This window comes from Rattus norvegicus, chromosome 13, assembly GCF_021556685.1.
Source record: "Rattus norvegicus strain SHRSP/BbbUtx chromosome 13, alternate assembly SHRSP_T2T, whole genome shotgun sequence".
Taxonomy (NCBI): domain Eukaryota; kingdom Metazoa; phylum Chordata; class Mammalia; order Rodentia; family Muridae; genus Rattus; species Rattus norvegicus.
The window spans coordinates 31,780,785-31,797,996 of NC_141546.1; the positions used below are offsets into that span (position 1 = coordinate 31,780,785).

At 38.4% G+C, this 17,212-nt stretch overlaps 1 pseudogene; it reads left to right on the forward strand.

Moving 5' to 3' along the window:
* Positions 1-784: 784 nt before the first annotated feature.
* The window catches only part of LOC148001568 (uncharacterized), a 40,495-nt pseudogene continuing 24,067 nt past the window's right edge, over positions 785-17,212 (forward strand).

Below are 17,212 nucleotides of genomic sequence, written 5' to 3' on the forward strand. Positions count from 1 at the left end.
GATATTCCCTTCTGAAGGAGAAAGGAAATACGGCTTCTTGTCAGGTAAATGCATGCATGATTATGGGAAAAGTTGAGTATTCTTACAGAAACTTTATTCCCAAAACTTCCAAACTTTCCTGTGCTGACTCACATTACAGCACTATTTTTTTCATATGACTCTCAGGGTTAAGTTTTCAAAATTTATGTCAATGGTGTTCTAAGACAGGTATTTTCTTATTCCAGTCTGGTTTTCAGTATAAATTATATATAAGAAAATATAAGCTGAAAATCTTATAAAGTTTCTGATAGCAGACGTGAATGTACATGCTGGCAAAGGTGAATGTATAATTCCACAGAGAATCACTTGTTTCATTATTTGCCTGAAATAAAGGCTCATGTTTCATGAATGTTGCATCTGAATCCCTAGTGCAGTAATTCTCAGCTTTCCTACTGCTTCTGTATTTGAATTGAGTTCTTCAAAGTTTGGTGATCCCAACTATAATTTTATTTTTATTGCTACCTCAAACTGCACTTTTACTATTGTAAAAGACCTAAAGTAAATACCTCTGTTTTCTGGTACTTTTGGTGATCACCACACATAGGTTGAGAACTGATAGCATATCACATCTTTTGTAAAGAATTCTCAATATTCTTTCATTCACAACATAATTTATCAGAAGTACATACTAGTTATTTATAGCAGACCAAGTTCTATAATCAATGAATCTTTCCTTGGGTGACATATAGAACTTGGTCAATGGACATGACGCGAATACTGGTAATTTTCATTTCAGGGTCTATTGACTTTCATGGATGTGGCTATAGAGTTCTCTAAGGAGGAATGGGACTGTCTGGATTCTGCTCAGAAGGCTTTGTACAGAGATGTCATGTAGGAGAATTACAACAACCTGCTTACTCTGGGTAAGAATATTTTTCTTCCATTATTTCCATTTCACCACAGAGATGTGTAAAACTCCTCTTAGTGTTTTGGCCTGACTTCCATTAATCAGTCAGGGTATTACATTTTTATACATTTATTACTATCTTATTTATAGTTAACATACTATGCACGTTTATCTTGGTTTTACATTTAACATAAGGATTCTTCAATCTTAAGTATCTTTGCAATAAGCATTCCATAGCATTCATATGTGAGTAAACTTTGACTCACACAGTTTGTTTATTTTCTTTTCTAGGATAATTCTTATTTACATTTCAAATGTTGTCCCCTTTCCCTATTTCCCCTATCCCAATTTCCCTCCTCCTGCTTCTATGAGGGTGATCACTCACACAACCACATCTTTCTCCCCTCTGCCATGGCATTTCCCTACACTGGGGCACTTAGCCTTTACAGGACGTAGGGCCTCTCCTCAAGTTCATGCCTGACAAAGCCATTCTTTGCTACTTATGCATATGGATCCAAAAGTCCATCTTTGTATACTCTTGTGATGGCAGTTCAGTACCTGTGAGATCAGAGGGGTCTGGTTGGCTGATGTTGCTGTTCCTCCTTTGAGGTCACAAACCCCTTCTTCTCCTACATACCTGTTTTCTAACACCTCATTCGAGGACACCATTCTCAGTCCAATGTTTGGCTGTGAGTGTCCACCTGTGTATTTGTCAGGTCCTAGCAGAGCCTCTCAGGTGAAATCTGTGTCACATTCCTGTTAGCATGCACTTCGTGACATTGGGAATAGTCTGCGTTAGGTGACTGTATATGGGAAGGATTGCCAGGTGGAACAATCTCTGAATGGCCTTTCCTTCAGACACTGTGAAATATTTTATCTACATAGTTCCTCCTGTGAGTATTTTGTTCCACCATGTAAGCAGGAATGTATAATCCACATTTTGGCTTCATGTCGTCTGTAAATGTTATTTTGAGTATTCAAAGCTCTTGGGCTAATATCCATGTTTCAGTGAGTGCATGTCCTGTGTATTCTTTTAGGATTGGGTTACCTCACTCAGCATGATATTTTCTAGTGTCATCCATTGGCCTAAGTATTTCAAGAAATCATTGTTTTTGATTGCTGAGTAGTACTCCATGGTGTAGCTGTAACATTTTTTCACTATTCTTTCCTCTGTCAAAGGACATCTGTGTTATTTCCAGCTGCTGGCCATAGTGAAACTTCTGTGCTTGTTTTACCTTGGAGCATACCTTGGATATATGCACGTGTGTGTGTATGTGTGTGTGTGTGTGTGTGTGTGTGTGTGTGTGTGTATGTTGTGTAGCTGAGTCATCACTATCCCTATGTCCAGCTTTAAGAGGAACCACCCAACTGTTTTCCATAGTGGTTGGACCAGCATTCAATCCCAACAGCAATTAAGGAGTGTTTCTCTTTCTACACATCCTTGCAGTCATCTGCAGTAACTTGAGTTTCTGATTTTAACCATTCTGACTGGTGTGACATAGAATCTCAGGGTTGTTTTGATTTGCATTTCCCTCATGACTAAGGATATTGAAAATTTCTTGAGGTGCTTCTTGACCATGAAATATTCCTCAATTGAGAAATGTTTGTACTCCATTTTTAATAGGGTTGTTTGATTCTCTGGAGTCCAAGCTCTTGAATTCTTTGAATATCTTTTTTTCAATTTGTTGGTTATCATTTTGTTCTATTGAGAGTGGCCTTTTCTTTACAAAGTTTTTGCAATTTTATAAGGTCCCATTTTTTGATTCTTGATCTTAGAGCATAGACCATTGGTCTTCTCTTCAGACAAATTTTCCCTGTGCCCATTTATTTCAGGTTTCTCCCCACTCTCTCTTCTATTAGTTGCAGTGTATCTGATTTTAGGTGGAGGTCCTTGATCCACTTGGACAAGATCTTTGTACAAGGCAGTAAGAATGGCCCAATTTCAATCCTCTCCTTGTGACCTCCAGTTGAACCAGCACCCATTTGTTGAAAAACCTGTCTTTTATTCATTCGATGGTTTTTGAACATTTGTTAAAGATCAAGGGACCATAGATTTGATGGTTCTTTTCTGTGTTTTCTATTCCACTGATCAACCTCCCTGTGTCTGTACCTATTCCAAGCAGGGTGTTTTGTAACAATTGCTCTGTAATACAGCTTGAGGTCAGGTATTTTGTTTCTCTGAGAAGTTTATTGTTCAATATATTTTTCACAATCCATGGCTTTTGGTTATTCCAAATGAATTTGCAAATTGCTCTTTCTAACTCTGTGAAGAATTGGTTGGAACTTTGATGTTGATTGCATTGAATCTGGGGATTGCTTTTGGGAAGATAACAATTAAAACTATATTCATCCTGCCAACCCGTGTGCATGGGGTATCTTTCTCAATTCTGAGGTCTTCTTCCATTTCCTTGTCACAGAGGTATCTTTTGTGTGTGCTTAGAGAAGACCAAGGATTATATATTATTTGTGACTATCATGAAGGATGTCTTTTGATTACTTTCTTTCGCATCCCATCATTATTTGAGTAGAGGAAGGCTATTTATTTTTTTGAGATAATTTTATATCCCGCCACTTTGCTGAAGTTGTTTTGCAGCCGATGATGTTTTCTGGTAGAAATTTTCAAGTCACTTAAGTATACTACCATACCATCTGTAAATAGTGATATTTTGAGTTCTTACTTTCTAATTTCTATTGCTTTGACATCTTTTTGTTCCTTAATTGCCTTGGCTAGGATTTCACACATGGTCTTGAATATATATGGAGGGTGTGGACAGCCTTCTTTAGTCCCAGATTGTAATTGGATTCCTTCAAGTTTCTGTTTAGTTTGATCTTGGCTACGGGATTTTTGTGTATTGCTTTAACTGTATTTAGATACGGACCTTGAATTCCTCATCTTTCTAAGACTTTGATCATAAAGTGGTGTTGAATTTTGCCAAATGCTTTCTCAGCATCTAATGAGACGGTTGTGTGTTCTTTTTTCTTTGAGTTTGTTTATAGGGTAGGTTAGGTTCTTGTATCTCTGTGCATTGAATCATCCCTCATTCTTGTCGACAAATCGTACATGATCATGGAGAATGATTATTTTGATCTGTTCTCAGATTTGGCTTGGGAGAATTATTGAGTATTCTTATATAGATATTCTCAAGGGAAAATGTCTGAATTTCTCTTTCTTTGTAGTATCTTTGTGAAGTTGAGGTAAGAGATAATTGTAGCTTCACAGTATTAATTGGATACTGTTCCTTTTGTTTGTGTTTTTGTTAATAGTTTGAAAATTATTCATATTATGTCTTTTTTGAAGATCTGATAGAATTCTGCATTAAACCCATCTGGTGCTCTTTTTGATTGGAAAACTTTTAATGACTTCTTCTTTTTCTTTGAGAGTTATGGGACTGTTTCAATGGTTATTTCATTTTGGTACCTAATATCTGACTATAAAATTGTTCTTTCAATCTGATTTTACAATGTTGTTGAGTATAGGCTTTTATACTAGAATCTGATAATTTATTTGAATTTCTTCTGCTTATTTTGTCATGTCATCCTTTTCAGTTTTTGATTTTATTAATATGGATACTGTCACTGTGCCCTCTGGTTAGTCTAGCTAATGATTTAATCTTGATGATTTTCTCAAGGAACCAGTTAATTTACCATATGGTACTTTTTGTTTATATTTGTTTGATTTCACCTCTGGAGTTGGTTATTTCCTACCTTCTACTATTCTTGGGCATATTTCCTTATTTTTGTTTTAGAGATTTCAGGTGAGCTGTGTATTTTCTCTCCAATTTCATTTTGGATGCACTCAGAGGCATGAGTTTTCCTCTTAGCACTGCTTTCATTGTGTCCCTTAAATTTGGGTATGTTTTGTCTTCATTTTCATTAAATATTAAAAGTCTTTAATTTCTTTCTTTTTTCATTCTTGACCAATGTATCCTTGATTAGAACATTGTTCAAGTTCTATGTGTATGTGGAATTTTTGTCATTTTTGTTGTTCTTGAAGACCAGCCTTAGTCTATGCTGATCTGATAGGATGCATGGGATTATTTCTATCTTCATGTACCTCTGAGACCCCTTTTGAGACCAATTATTTGATCAATTTTGGAGAAGGTACCATGAGGTGCTGAGAATAAGGTATATTCTTTTTTTAGGATTAAATTTTATACATATCTGTTAAATCCATTTGGTTCGTAATTTCTGTTACTTTCTCTGTGTCTCTCTTCAGTTTCTATTTCCATCATCTATCTAATAACGAGAGGGGGTATTGAAGTCTCCCACTATTATTATGTGTGGTGCAATGTATGTTTTGAACTTCATGAGAGCTATTTTATTAATGTGAGTCCCATTGCATTTGGATCATAGATGTTCACAGTTGAGAGTTCATCTTGGTAAAATATTCCTAAATGTGCATGAAATATACTTCCTTCTTTTGTTGTTAACTTTTGGTTGAAAGTCTATGTATTTTTAATATTTGAGGGGTAACTCCAGCTTGTTTCTTGGGTCCATTTGCTTGGATAAATTATGTCCAGCCTTTTAATCTGAGGTAATGTTTGTTTCGGTTACTGAGGTGAATTTCCTGTTTGTAACAATGTGTTTGGTCCTGTTTATGCATCCAGTCACATAGTCTATGTCCTTTTATTGGGGAATTGATTTCATTGGTGTTAATAGATACTAAGAAATAATGATTGTTATTTCCTGTTATTTTTTGTTAGATATAGACTTACATTTTGTTGATTTCTTCATTTTATATTTGTTGAAATAATATTAATTTCTTTCACTTGCCTGTGTGTAGTTTTCCTCTTGCGTTTGAGTTTTTTATCTCTTATCTGCCCTAGGGCTGCATTTTAAGAAAGATACTGTGTAAATTTGGTTTTGTCATGGATGGTCTTGTTTTCTCCATCTATGTCAATTGAGAGTTTTGCAGGATATAGTAGCCTGGGCTTGCATTTGTGTTGTCTTAGGATCTCTATGTTATCTGCAAAGGATCTTCTATTTTTCATAGTCTCTGTTTAGAAGTCTGGTGTAATTCTGATTATGTCTGCCTTTATGTGTTACTTGACCTTTTTCCCCTACTGTTTTTAATATTCTTTGTGCGTGTGTGTGTGCGTATGTGTGTACATTTGTATTTTAACTATTATTTGATGGAAGGGATTTCTTTCCTGGTCCAATATATGTGGAATTCTGTAAGCTTTGTATGTTTTCATGGGCATCTATTGCTTTACGTTAGGGAAGTTTTCTTTTCCACAATTTTGAAGATATTTACTAGCCATTTAATTTGGAAACCTGTGTTCTCTTCTATACCTATTATTCTTCTGTTTGGTCTTCTCATTGTGTCCTGAATTTCCTGAGTGTTTAGGGTTAGCAGCATTTTGCATTTTACATTTTAGTTGAATGTTGTGTCAATATAATTCTGTGGTATCTTCTCCCCTGAGATTCTCTCTTCATTACCCTGTATTCTTTTGGTGATGCTTGCATGTTTGTTTCCTGAGGTTATTCCTAAGTTTTTCATCTCCCGGTTTTTATTTCATTTTAATTTCTTCATTGTTTCTATTTCCCTTTTTCAAGTCCTTGATGGTTCCTTTCATTTTCTTCATGTGTTCAATTTTGTTTTCGTGAAAATCTTTATGGGATACTTGTGTATTCTTTTTTTCTATGTTAACTTGAGTATTTCTTATTGACATTTCGATTGTTATTCACCCTCCCAGTTTCCTGGTCAACATCCCTCTAACACCTGCCCCTCCCCTTCTATATGGGATCTGCTCCCTATCTTCCCTCCATTACCACACTCCCCCCAACAATCACATTCACTGGGGATTCAGTATTGGCAGAACCAAGGGCTTCGCCTTCCATTAGTACTCTTACTAGGCTATTCATTGCTACCTCTGAGGTTGGAGCCCAGGGTCAGTCCATGAATAGTCATTGGGTAGTGGCTTAGTCCCTGGAAGCTCTGGTTGGTTGGCATTTTTGTTCATATGGGGTCTCCAGCACCTTCAAGCTCTTCCAGTCCTTTCTCTGATTCCTTCAACTGGGGTCCCGTTCTCAGGTCAGTGGTTGGCTGCTAGCATTCGCCTGTGTATTTTCTGTATTCTGGTGTGTCTCTCAGGAGAGATCTACATCCGATTCCTGTTGGCCTGCACTTCTTTGCTTCACCCATCTTATCTAGTTTGGTGGCTGTGTATGTATGGGCCACATGTCGGGCCGGCTCTGAATGGGTGTTCCTTCTGCCTCTGTTCTAAACTTTGCCTTCCTATTCCCTCCCAAGGGTATTCTTGTTTCCCTTTTAAAGAAGGAGTGAAGCATTCACATTTTGGTCGTCCTTCTTGAGTTTCATGTGTTCTGTGCATCTAGGGTAATTCGAGCATTTGGGCTAATATCCAATTATCAATGACTGCATACCATGTGTGTTTTCCTGTGATTGAGTTACCTCACTCAGGATGATACTTTCCAGTTCCATCCACTTGCCTATACATTTCATAAAGTCATGGTTTTTGGTAGGTGAGTAATATTCCCTTGTGTAGATGTACGTTTTCTGTATTCATTCCTCTCTTGAAGGGCATCTGGGTTCTTTCCAGCTTCTGGCTATTATAAATAAGGCTATGAACATAGTGGAGCATGTGTCTTTTTATATGTTGGGACATCTTTTGGGTATATGCCCAAGAGTGGTATAGCTGGGTCCTCTGGTAGTTCAATGTCCAATTTTCTGAGGAACCTCCAGACTGATTCCCAGAATGGTTGTACCAGTCTGCAATCGCACTAACAATGGAGGACAGTCCTCTTTCTCCACATTCTCGCCAGCTCTTTAATTGCTTCCATTGTTTACCCGTGTTCTCTTATATTTCCTTGAGCTAGTTACATATATCCTACATAAAGTGCTCTATCTACATTATGAGATGTGATTGAAATCCAATTCCTCTCCTTGCTCCCAAACCATGTGGGAGAGAGAGCGTATCACCCAGACAACTGGACACTCTTGAGTCTGCAGGGCAGGAGAGACAGCCAGTACTGCCGACCCTTGCCCAGATCCCTGGCTGAACAGGAAACTATATAGGGCCTCTGGGAACAGGAAGATAGGGGAACTAGAGATGCAGGTCCCTTGCAGTCCAGACACTGCCCAGATATGAAGGAACCTGGTCAAATAGCTCCCTGCCCCCAAAACCCATGGGAGGGAGAGCTAAACCTTCAGGGGTGCAAACACGCCAGGGAAGCCAAAAGAGACTACACTCTGCCCAAATTTCTGACTCTAAATGATAACACATAGTGCCATCTGGGCCCCCTGTGCACAGAACCAGGGAAAAGTTGGGCAGGCCCTTCTGGTTGCTGCCCTCACAGAGAGCTGAAACGCAGCCGACGAGGAGCAACTACCAGCCTGAAACCAGAGGTCAGACCAACCTTTCTGCTCCAAGTGACTTGCCTGATGAACTCAGGACACTTGCCCACAGGAAGAGCTGAATGCCAATAGACAGGAAAGACTACACCTGTGAAAGCAGAATACTCTGTTCCCAAAACTGGATGGAAAAAAAAAAAAACAGGAAAACAGGTCTACAGCACTCCTGACACACAGGCTTAAAGCACAGTCTAGCCACTCTCAGAAATAGCAGAATGAGGTAACACCAGAGACAACCTCAAGGCAAGAGTCAAGCACAGGAGCCCAAGCAACAGAAACCAAGACTACATGGCATTATAGGAGCCCAATTCTGCCTCCAAAGCAAACACTGAATATCCAAACACACCAGAAAAGAAAGATCTAGATTTTAAATCCCATTTGAAAACGAAGATAAAGGACTTCAAAAAAAACATAAAGAACTCCCTTACAGAAATTGAGGAAAACATAAATAAACAAGCAGAAGCCTATAGAGAAGAAACACAAAAATCGCTGAAAGAATTACAGGAAAACACAATCAAACAGGTGAAGGAATTCAAAGTGCAAATATAATCAATAAAGAAAGCACAAAGGGAGACAACCCTGGATATAGAGAACCAAAGGAAGAGACAGGAAGACATAGATTCAAGCATCACCAACAGAATACGAGAGATACTAGAGAGAATCTCAGGAGCAGAAGATTCCATAGAAATTACTGACACAACTGTTAAAGATAACGGAAAACGGAAAAAGCTACTGGACCAAAACATACAGGATATCAAGGAAACAATGAGAAAATCAAACCTAAGAATAATAGGTATAGAAGAGAGTGAAGACTCCCAGCTCAAAGGACCAGTAAATATCTTCAACAAAATCATAGAAGAAAACTTCCCTAACCTAAAGAAAGAGAATCCCATAAATGTACAAGAAGCCTACACAACTCCAAATAGATGGGACCAAAAAAGAAACTCCTCCCATCACATAATAGTCAAAACACCAAATGCACAAAACAAAGAAAGAATACTAAAAGCAATAAGGGAAAAAGTCAAGTAACATATAAAGGCAGACCTATCAGACTTACACCAGACTTCTCACCATAGACTATGAAAGCCAGAAGATCCTCGACAGATGTCATAGAGACCCTAAGAGAACACAAATGCCAGTCCAGATTAGTGTACCCAGCAAAACTCTCAATTATCATAGATAGAGAAACCAAGATATTCTAGGACAAAACCAAATTTACACAATATCTTTCTACTAATCCATCCCTACAAAGGATAATAAATGGTAAATCACAACACAAGGAGGCAAGCTACACCCTAGAAAAAGCAAGAAACTAATCTTTTTGCAACAAAACAAAGAAAAGACAAGCATAAACATAATCTCATATCCAAATACGAATATAACAAGAAGCAACAGTCACTAATCATTAATATCTACCAACATCAATGGACTCAATTCCTGGATGAAAAGACACAGATTAACAAACTGGATATGCAATGAGGACCCAAAATACTGCTGCCCACAGGAAACACACCTCAAAGACAAAGACAGACACCACCTCAGAGTAAAAGGCTGGACAACATCTTTCCAAACAAATGGTCTGAAGAAGCAAGCTGGAGTGCCACTCTACTATCAAATAAAATCGACTTTCAACCAAAAGTCATCAAAAAAGATAAGGAAGGTTGGTCTTACCTATGGTCCCGAGGCTCAAGTTCACTCGCGGGGTGCTGCCCACGAGCTCTCCATGGCGGCAGCAACCAGGAAGATCTGTGCCACCGTTTCTGGGAGCTTCCGTGCACCAGGGTTCCAGATGGCGTTTGGTGTTTTCCTCTGGCGTCAGAGATGTGTGCAGAGTGCAGTCTCTTGTGGTTTCCCAGGCGTGTCTGCCTCTCTGGAGGTTTACCTCTCCCTCCCACCGGATTTGGGTGCAGAGAACTGTTTATCTGGTCTGTCTCTTAAGGTTCCGGCGGTATCTCCTAAGGAAATAGAAGCAGTCATTAAAGGTCTCCCAACCAAAAGAGCCCAGGTCCAGAACGGTTTAGTGCAGAATTCTATCAGACCTTCATAGAAGACCTCGTACCAATATTATCCAAACTATTCCACAAAATTGAAACAGATGGAGTACCGAATTCCTTCTATTAAGCCACAATTACTCTTATACCTAAACCACACAAAGACCCAACAAAGAAAGAGAACTTCAGACAAATATCCCTTATGAATATCGACGCAAAAATACTCAATAACATTCTGGCAAACCGAATCCAAGAGCACATCAAAACAATCATCCACCATGATCAAGTAGACTTCATCCTAGGCATGCAGGGATCGTTTAATATACGGAAAACCATCAACGTGATCCATTATATAAACAAACTGAAAGAACAAAACCACATGATCATTTCATTAGATGCTGAGAAAGCATTTGACAAAATTCAACACCCCTTCATGATAAAAGTCCTGGAAAGAATAGGAATTCAAGGCCCATACCTAAACATAGTAAAAGCCATATACAGCAAACCAGTTGCTAACATTAAACTAAATGAAGAGAAACTTGAAGCAATCCCACTAAAATCAGGGACTAGACAAGGCTGCCCACTCTCTCCCTACTTATTCAATATAGTTCTTGAAGTTCTAGCCAGAGCAATCAGACAACAAAAGGAGGTCAAGGGGATACAGATCACAAAAGAAGAAGTCAAAATATCACTATTTGCAGATGACACGATAGTATATTTAAGTGATCCCAAAAGTTATACCAGAGAAGTACTAAAGCTGATAAACAACTTCAGCAAAGTGGCTGGGTATAAAATTAACTCAAATAAATCAGTAGCCTTCCTCTACACAAAAGAGAAACAAGCCGAGAAAGAAATTAGGGAAACGACACCCTTCATAATAGACCCAAATAATATAAAGTACCTCCGTGTGACTTTAACCAAGCAACTAAAAGATTTGTACAATAAGAACTTCAAGACTCTGAAGAAAGAAATTGAAGAAGACCTCAGAAAATGGAAAGATCTCCCATGCTCATGGATTGGCAGGATTAATATAGTAAAAATGGCCATTCTACCAAAAGCGATCTACAGATTCAATGCAATCCCCATCAAAATACCAATCCAATTCTTCAAAGAGTTAGACAGAACAATTTGCAAATTCATCTGGAATAACAAAAAACCCAGGATAGCTAAAACTATCCTCAACAATAAAAGGACTTCAGGGGGAATCACTATCCCTGAACTCAAGCAGTATTACAGAGCAATAGTGATAAAAACTGCATGGTATTGGTACACAGACAGACAGATAGACCAATGGAACAGAATAGAAGACCCAAAAATGAACCCACACACCTATGGTCACTTGATTTTTGACAAAGGAGCCAAAACCATCCAATGGAAAAAAGATAGCATTTTCAGCAAATGGTGCTGGTTCAACTGGAGGGCAACATGTAGAAGAATGCAGATAGACCCATGCTTATCACCCTGTACAAACGTTAAGTCTAAGTGGATCAAGGACCTCCACATCAAACCAGATACACTCAAACTAATAGAAGAAAAACTAGGGAAGCATCTGGAACACATGGGCACTGGAAAAAATTTCCTGAACAAAACACCAATGGCTTATGCTCTAAGATCAAGAATCGACAAATGGGATATCATACAACTGCAAAGCTTCTGTAAGGCAAAGAACACTGTGGTTAGGACAAATCGGCAACCAACAGATTGGGTAAGATCTTTACCAATCCTACAACATATAGAGGCCTTATATCCAAAATATACAAAGAACTCAAGAAGTTAGACCACAGGGAGACAAATAACCCTATTAAAAAATGGGGTTCAGAGCTAATCCAAGAATTCACAGCTGAGGAATGCCGAATGGCTGAGAAGCACCTAAAGAAATGTTCAACATCTTTAGTCATAAGGGAAATGCAAATCAAAACAACCCTGAGATTTCACCTCATACCAGTGAGAATTGCTAAGATCAAAAAACTCAGGTGACAGCAGATGCTGGCGAGGATGTGGAGAAAGAGGAACACTCCTCCATTGTTGGTGGGATTGCAGACTGGTACAACCATTCTGGAAATCAGTCTGGAGGTTCCTCAGAAAATTGGATATTGAACTGCCTGAGGATCCAGCTATATCTCTCTTGGGCATATACCCAAAAGATGCCCGAATATATAAAAAAGACACGTGCTCCACTATGTTCATCGCAGCCTTATTTATAATAGCCAGAAGCTGGAAAGAACCCAGATGCCCTTCAACAGAGGAATGGATACAGAAAATGTGGTACATCTACACAATGGAATATTACTCAGCTATCAAAAACAATGACTTTATGAAATTTGTAGGCAAATGGTTGGAACTGGAAAATATCATCCTGAGTGAGGTTACCCAATCACAGAAAAACACACATGGTATGCACTCATTGATAAGTGGCTATTAGCCCAAATGCTTGAATTAACCTAGATGCCTAGAACAAATGAAACTCAAGACGGATGATCAAAATGTGAATGCTTCACTCCTTCTTTAAAAGGGGAACAAGAATACACTTGGCAGGGAATAGAGAGGCAAAGATTAAAACAGACACAGAAGGAACACCCATTCAGAGCCTGCCCCACATGTGGCCCATACATATACAGCCATCCAATTAGACAAGATGGATGAAGCAAAGAAGTGCAGGCCGACAGGAGCTGGATGTAGATCACTCCTGAGAGACACAGCCAGAATACAGCAAACACAGAGGCGAATGCCAGCAGCAAACCACTGAACTGAGAATAGGACCCCTGTTGAAGGAATCAGAGAAAGAACTGGAAGAGCTTGAAGGGGCTCGAGACCCCATATGTACAACAATGCCAAGCAACCAGAGCTTCCAGGGACTAAGCCACTACCTAAAGACTATACATGGACTGACCCTGGACTCTGACCTCATAGGTAGCAATGAATATCCTAGTAAGAGCACCAGTGGAAGGGGAAGCCCTGGGTCCTGCTAAGACTGAACCCCCAGTGAAAGTGATTGTTGGGGGCAGGGTGGCAATGGGGGGAGGATGGGGAGGGGAACACCCATAAAGAAGGGGAGGGCGGAGGGGGATGTTTACCTGGAAACCGGGAAAGGGAATAACACTCTAAATGTAAATAAGAAATACTTAAGTTGGGGTTGGGGATTTAGCTCAGTGGTAGAGCACTTGCCTAGGAAGCGCAAGGCCCTGGGTTCTGTCCCCAGCTCCGAAAAAAAAGAACCAAAAAAAAAAAAAGAAATACTTAAGTTAATTTAAAAAAAAAGAAGACAAGATTTAAATGTGGAAGATGTAAAGAGGGGAGAAAGAAAAGAGAGAATTGCCCGTGTGATTTAAAGTCAAGAAAAAAGAAATCAGCTTTCTGTGAAAAAAAAAGAATTAGAATGATTTCTCTCTGAATGGCAAACGTATGAGAGATAAGGTAAAACCTCTTCTGAAATTGCAGAGTGGACAAATATTTGAATGACTATCCTAATCTGTTTGTGTGATAGTTTTACTTTTGTTTACAACAATAAACCAAATTTCATTTAATAAAAAAAAAAGACATAAAGAACTCCCTTACAGAAATGGAGGAAAACATAAATAAACAAGCAGAAGCCTATAGAGAAGAATCACAAAAATCGCTGAAAGAATTACAGGAAAACACAATCAAACAGGTGAAGGAATTAAAAATGCAAATATAATCAATAAAGAAAGCACAAAGGGAGACAACCCTGGATATAGAAAACCAAAGGAAGAGACAAGAAGACATAGATTCAAGCATCACCAACAGAATACAAGAGATACTAGAGAGAATCTCAGGAGCAGAAGATTTCATAGAAATTATTGACACAACTGTTAAAGGTAATGTAAAACGGAAAAATCTACTGGACCAAAACATACAGGAAATCAAGGAAACAATGAGAAAATCAAACCTAAGAATAATAGGTATAGAAGAGAGTGAAGACCCCCAACTCAAAGAACCAGTAAATATCTTCAACAAAATCATAGAAGAAAACTTCCCTAACCTAAAGAAGGAGAAGCCCATAAATGTACAAGAAGCCTACACAACTCCAAATAGATGGGACCAGAAAAGAAATTCCTCCCATCACATAAGAGTCAAAACACCAAATGCACAAATCAAAGAAAGAATACTAAAAGCAGTAAGGGAAAAAGACAAGTAACATATAAAAGCAGACCTATCAGACATACACCAGACTTCTCACCATAGACTATGAAAGCCAGAAGATCCTCGACAGATGTCATAGAGACCCTAAGAGAACACAAATGCCAGTCCAGGTTAGTGTACCCAGCAAAACTCTCAATTATCATAGATAGAGAAACCAAGATATTCTATGACAAAACCAAATTTACACAATATCTTTCTACAAATCCATCCCTACAAAGGATAATAAATGGTAAATCACAACACAAGGAGGCAAGCTACACCCTAGAAAAAGCAAGAAACTAATCTTTTTGCAACAAAACAAAGAGAAGACATCCAAATACGAATATAACAAGAAGCAACAATCACTATTCATTAATACCTACCAACATCAATGAACTCAATTCCTCAATGAAGAGACACAGATTAACAAACTGGATATGCAATGAGGACCCAACATATGGCTGCCCACAGGAAACACACCTCAAAGACAAAGACAGACACTACCTCAGAGTAAAAGGCTGGACAACATCTTTCCAAACAAATGGTCTGAAGAAGCAAGCTGGAGTGCCACTCTAATATCAAATAAAATCAATTTTGAACTAAAAGTCATCAAAAAAGATAAGGAAGGACACTTCATATTCATCAAAGGAAAAATTCACCAAGATGACTCTCAATCCCAAATATCTACGCTCCAAATACAAGGGCAGCTACATACATAAAAGAAACCTTAGTAAAGCACAAACCACACAATGCACCTCACACAATAATAGTAGATTTCAACACCCCACTCTCATCAATGAACAGATCATAGAAACAGAAATTAAACAGAGACATAGACAGATGAAGAGAAGTCATGAACCAAATGGACTTAACAGATATTTATAGAACATTCTACCCTAAAACAAAACAATATACCTTCTTCTCACCACTTCATAGTACTTTCTCCAAAACTGACCATATAATCGGTCATAACACAGGCCTCAACAGATACAGAAAGATAGAAACTATCCCATGCGTCCGATCAGACCACCACGAGCTAAAGCTTGTCTTCAATAACAATAAGGAAATATGTCCACACATACATGGAAGATGAATAATGCTATACTCAATGATAACCTGGTCAAGGAAGAAATAAACAAGTTAAAGTCTTCTTAGAATTAAATCTAAATGAAGGTACAACATACCCAAACTTAGGGGACACAATGAAAGTTGTGCTATGAGGAAAACTCATAGCTCTGAGTGCGTGCAGAAAGAAACAGGAGAGAGCATATATCAGCAGCTTGACAGCACATCTGAAAGCTCTAGAACAAAAAGAAGCAAATACACCCAGGAGGAGTAGAAGGCAGGAAATGATCAAACTCAGAGCTGAAATCAACCAAGAAGAAACAAAAAGGACCATAGAAAGAATCAACAGAACCAAAAGTTGGTTCTTTGAGAAAATCAACAAGATAGATAAACCCTTAGCCAGACTAACGCGAGGACACAGAGAGTGTATTCGAATTAACAAAATTAGAAATGAAAAGGGAGACATAACTACAGAATCAGAGGAAATTCAAAAATTCATCAGATCCTACTGCAAAAGCCTATATTCAACAAAACTGAAAAATCTGCAGGAAATGGAAAATTTCCTAGATGGATACCAGGCACCCAAGTTATATCAGGATCAGATAAACCATTTAAACAAGTCCATAAACTCTAAAGAAATAGAAGCAGTCATAAAAGGTCTCCCAACCAAAAAGAGCCCAGGTCCAGATGGGTTCAGTGCAGAGTTCTATCAGACCTTCATAGAAGACCTCATACCAATATTATCCAAACTGTTCCACAAAATTGAAACAGATGGCACGCGACCAAATTCCTTCTTTGAAGTCACAATTACTCTTATACATAAACCACAAAAAGACCCAACAAAGAAAGAGAACTTCAGACCAATTTCCCTTATAAATATCAACGAAAAATACTCAGTAAAATTCTTGCAAACCGAATCCAATAGCACATCAAAACAATCATCCATCATGATAAAGTAGGCTTCATTCCAGGCATGCAGGGATGGTTTAATATATGGAAAACCATCAACATAATCCACTATAAAAAGAAAATGAAAGATAAAAACCACATGATCATTTCAATAGATGCTGAGAAAGCATTTGAAAAATTCCACACCCCTTCATGATAAAAGTCGTGAAAAGAATAGGAATTCAAGGCCCATATCCAAACATAGTAAAAGCCATATACAGCAAACCAGTAGCTAATATTAAACTAAATAAAGAGAAACTTGAAGAAATCCCACTAATATCAGGGACTAGACAAGACTGCGTACTCTTTCCCTACTTATTCAATATATTTCTTGAAGTTCTAGCCAGAGCAATCAGATAACAAAAGGATATCAAAGGGATACAGATTGGAAAAGAAGCAGTCAAAATATCACTATTTACAGATGATATATATCATAGTATATTTAAGTGATCCCAAAAGTTCCACCAGAGAACTCCAAAACCTGATAAACATTTTCAGCGAAGTAGCTGGGTATAAAATTAACTCAAATAAGGCAGTAGCTTTCCTCTACACAAAAGAAAAAGAAGCCGAGGAAGAAATTAGGGAAACAACACCATTTATAACAGTCCCAAATAATATAGAACATGTTGGTGTGACTGTAACCAAGCAAGAGAAAGATCTGTATGATAAGAACTTCAGTCTCTGCTCCCAGACCCGGTGAGAGAGAGACCCAACCGCCTGGTCAGGTGGGCACTCCTGAGGCTGCAGAGCGGAAGAGACCACCAACACTGCTCACCCCTGCCCACATCCCTGGCCCAAGAGGAAACT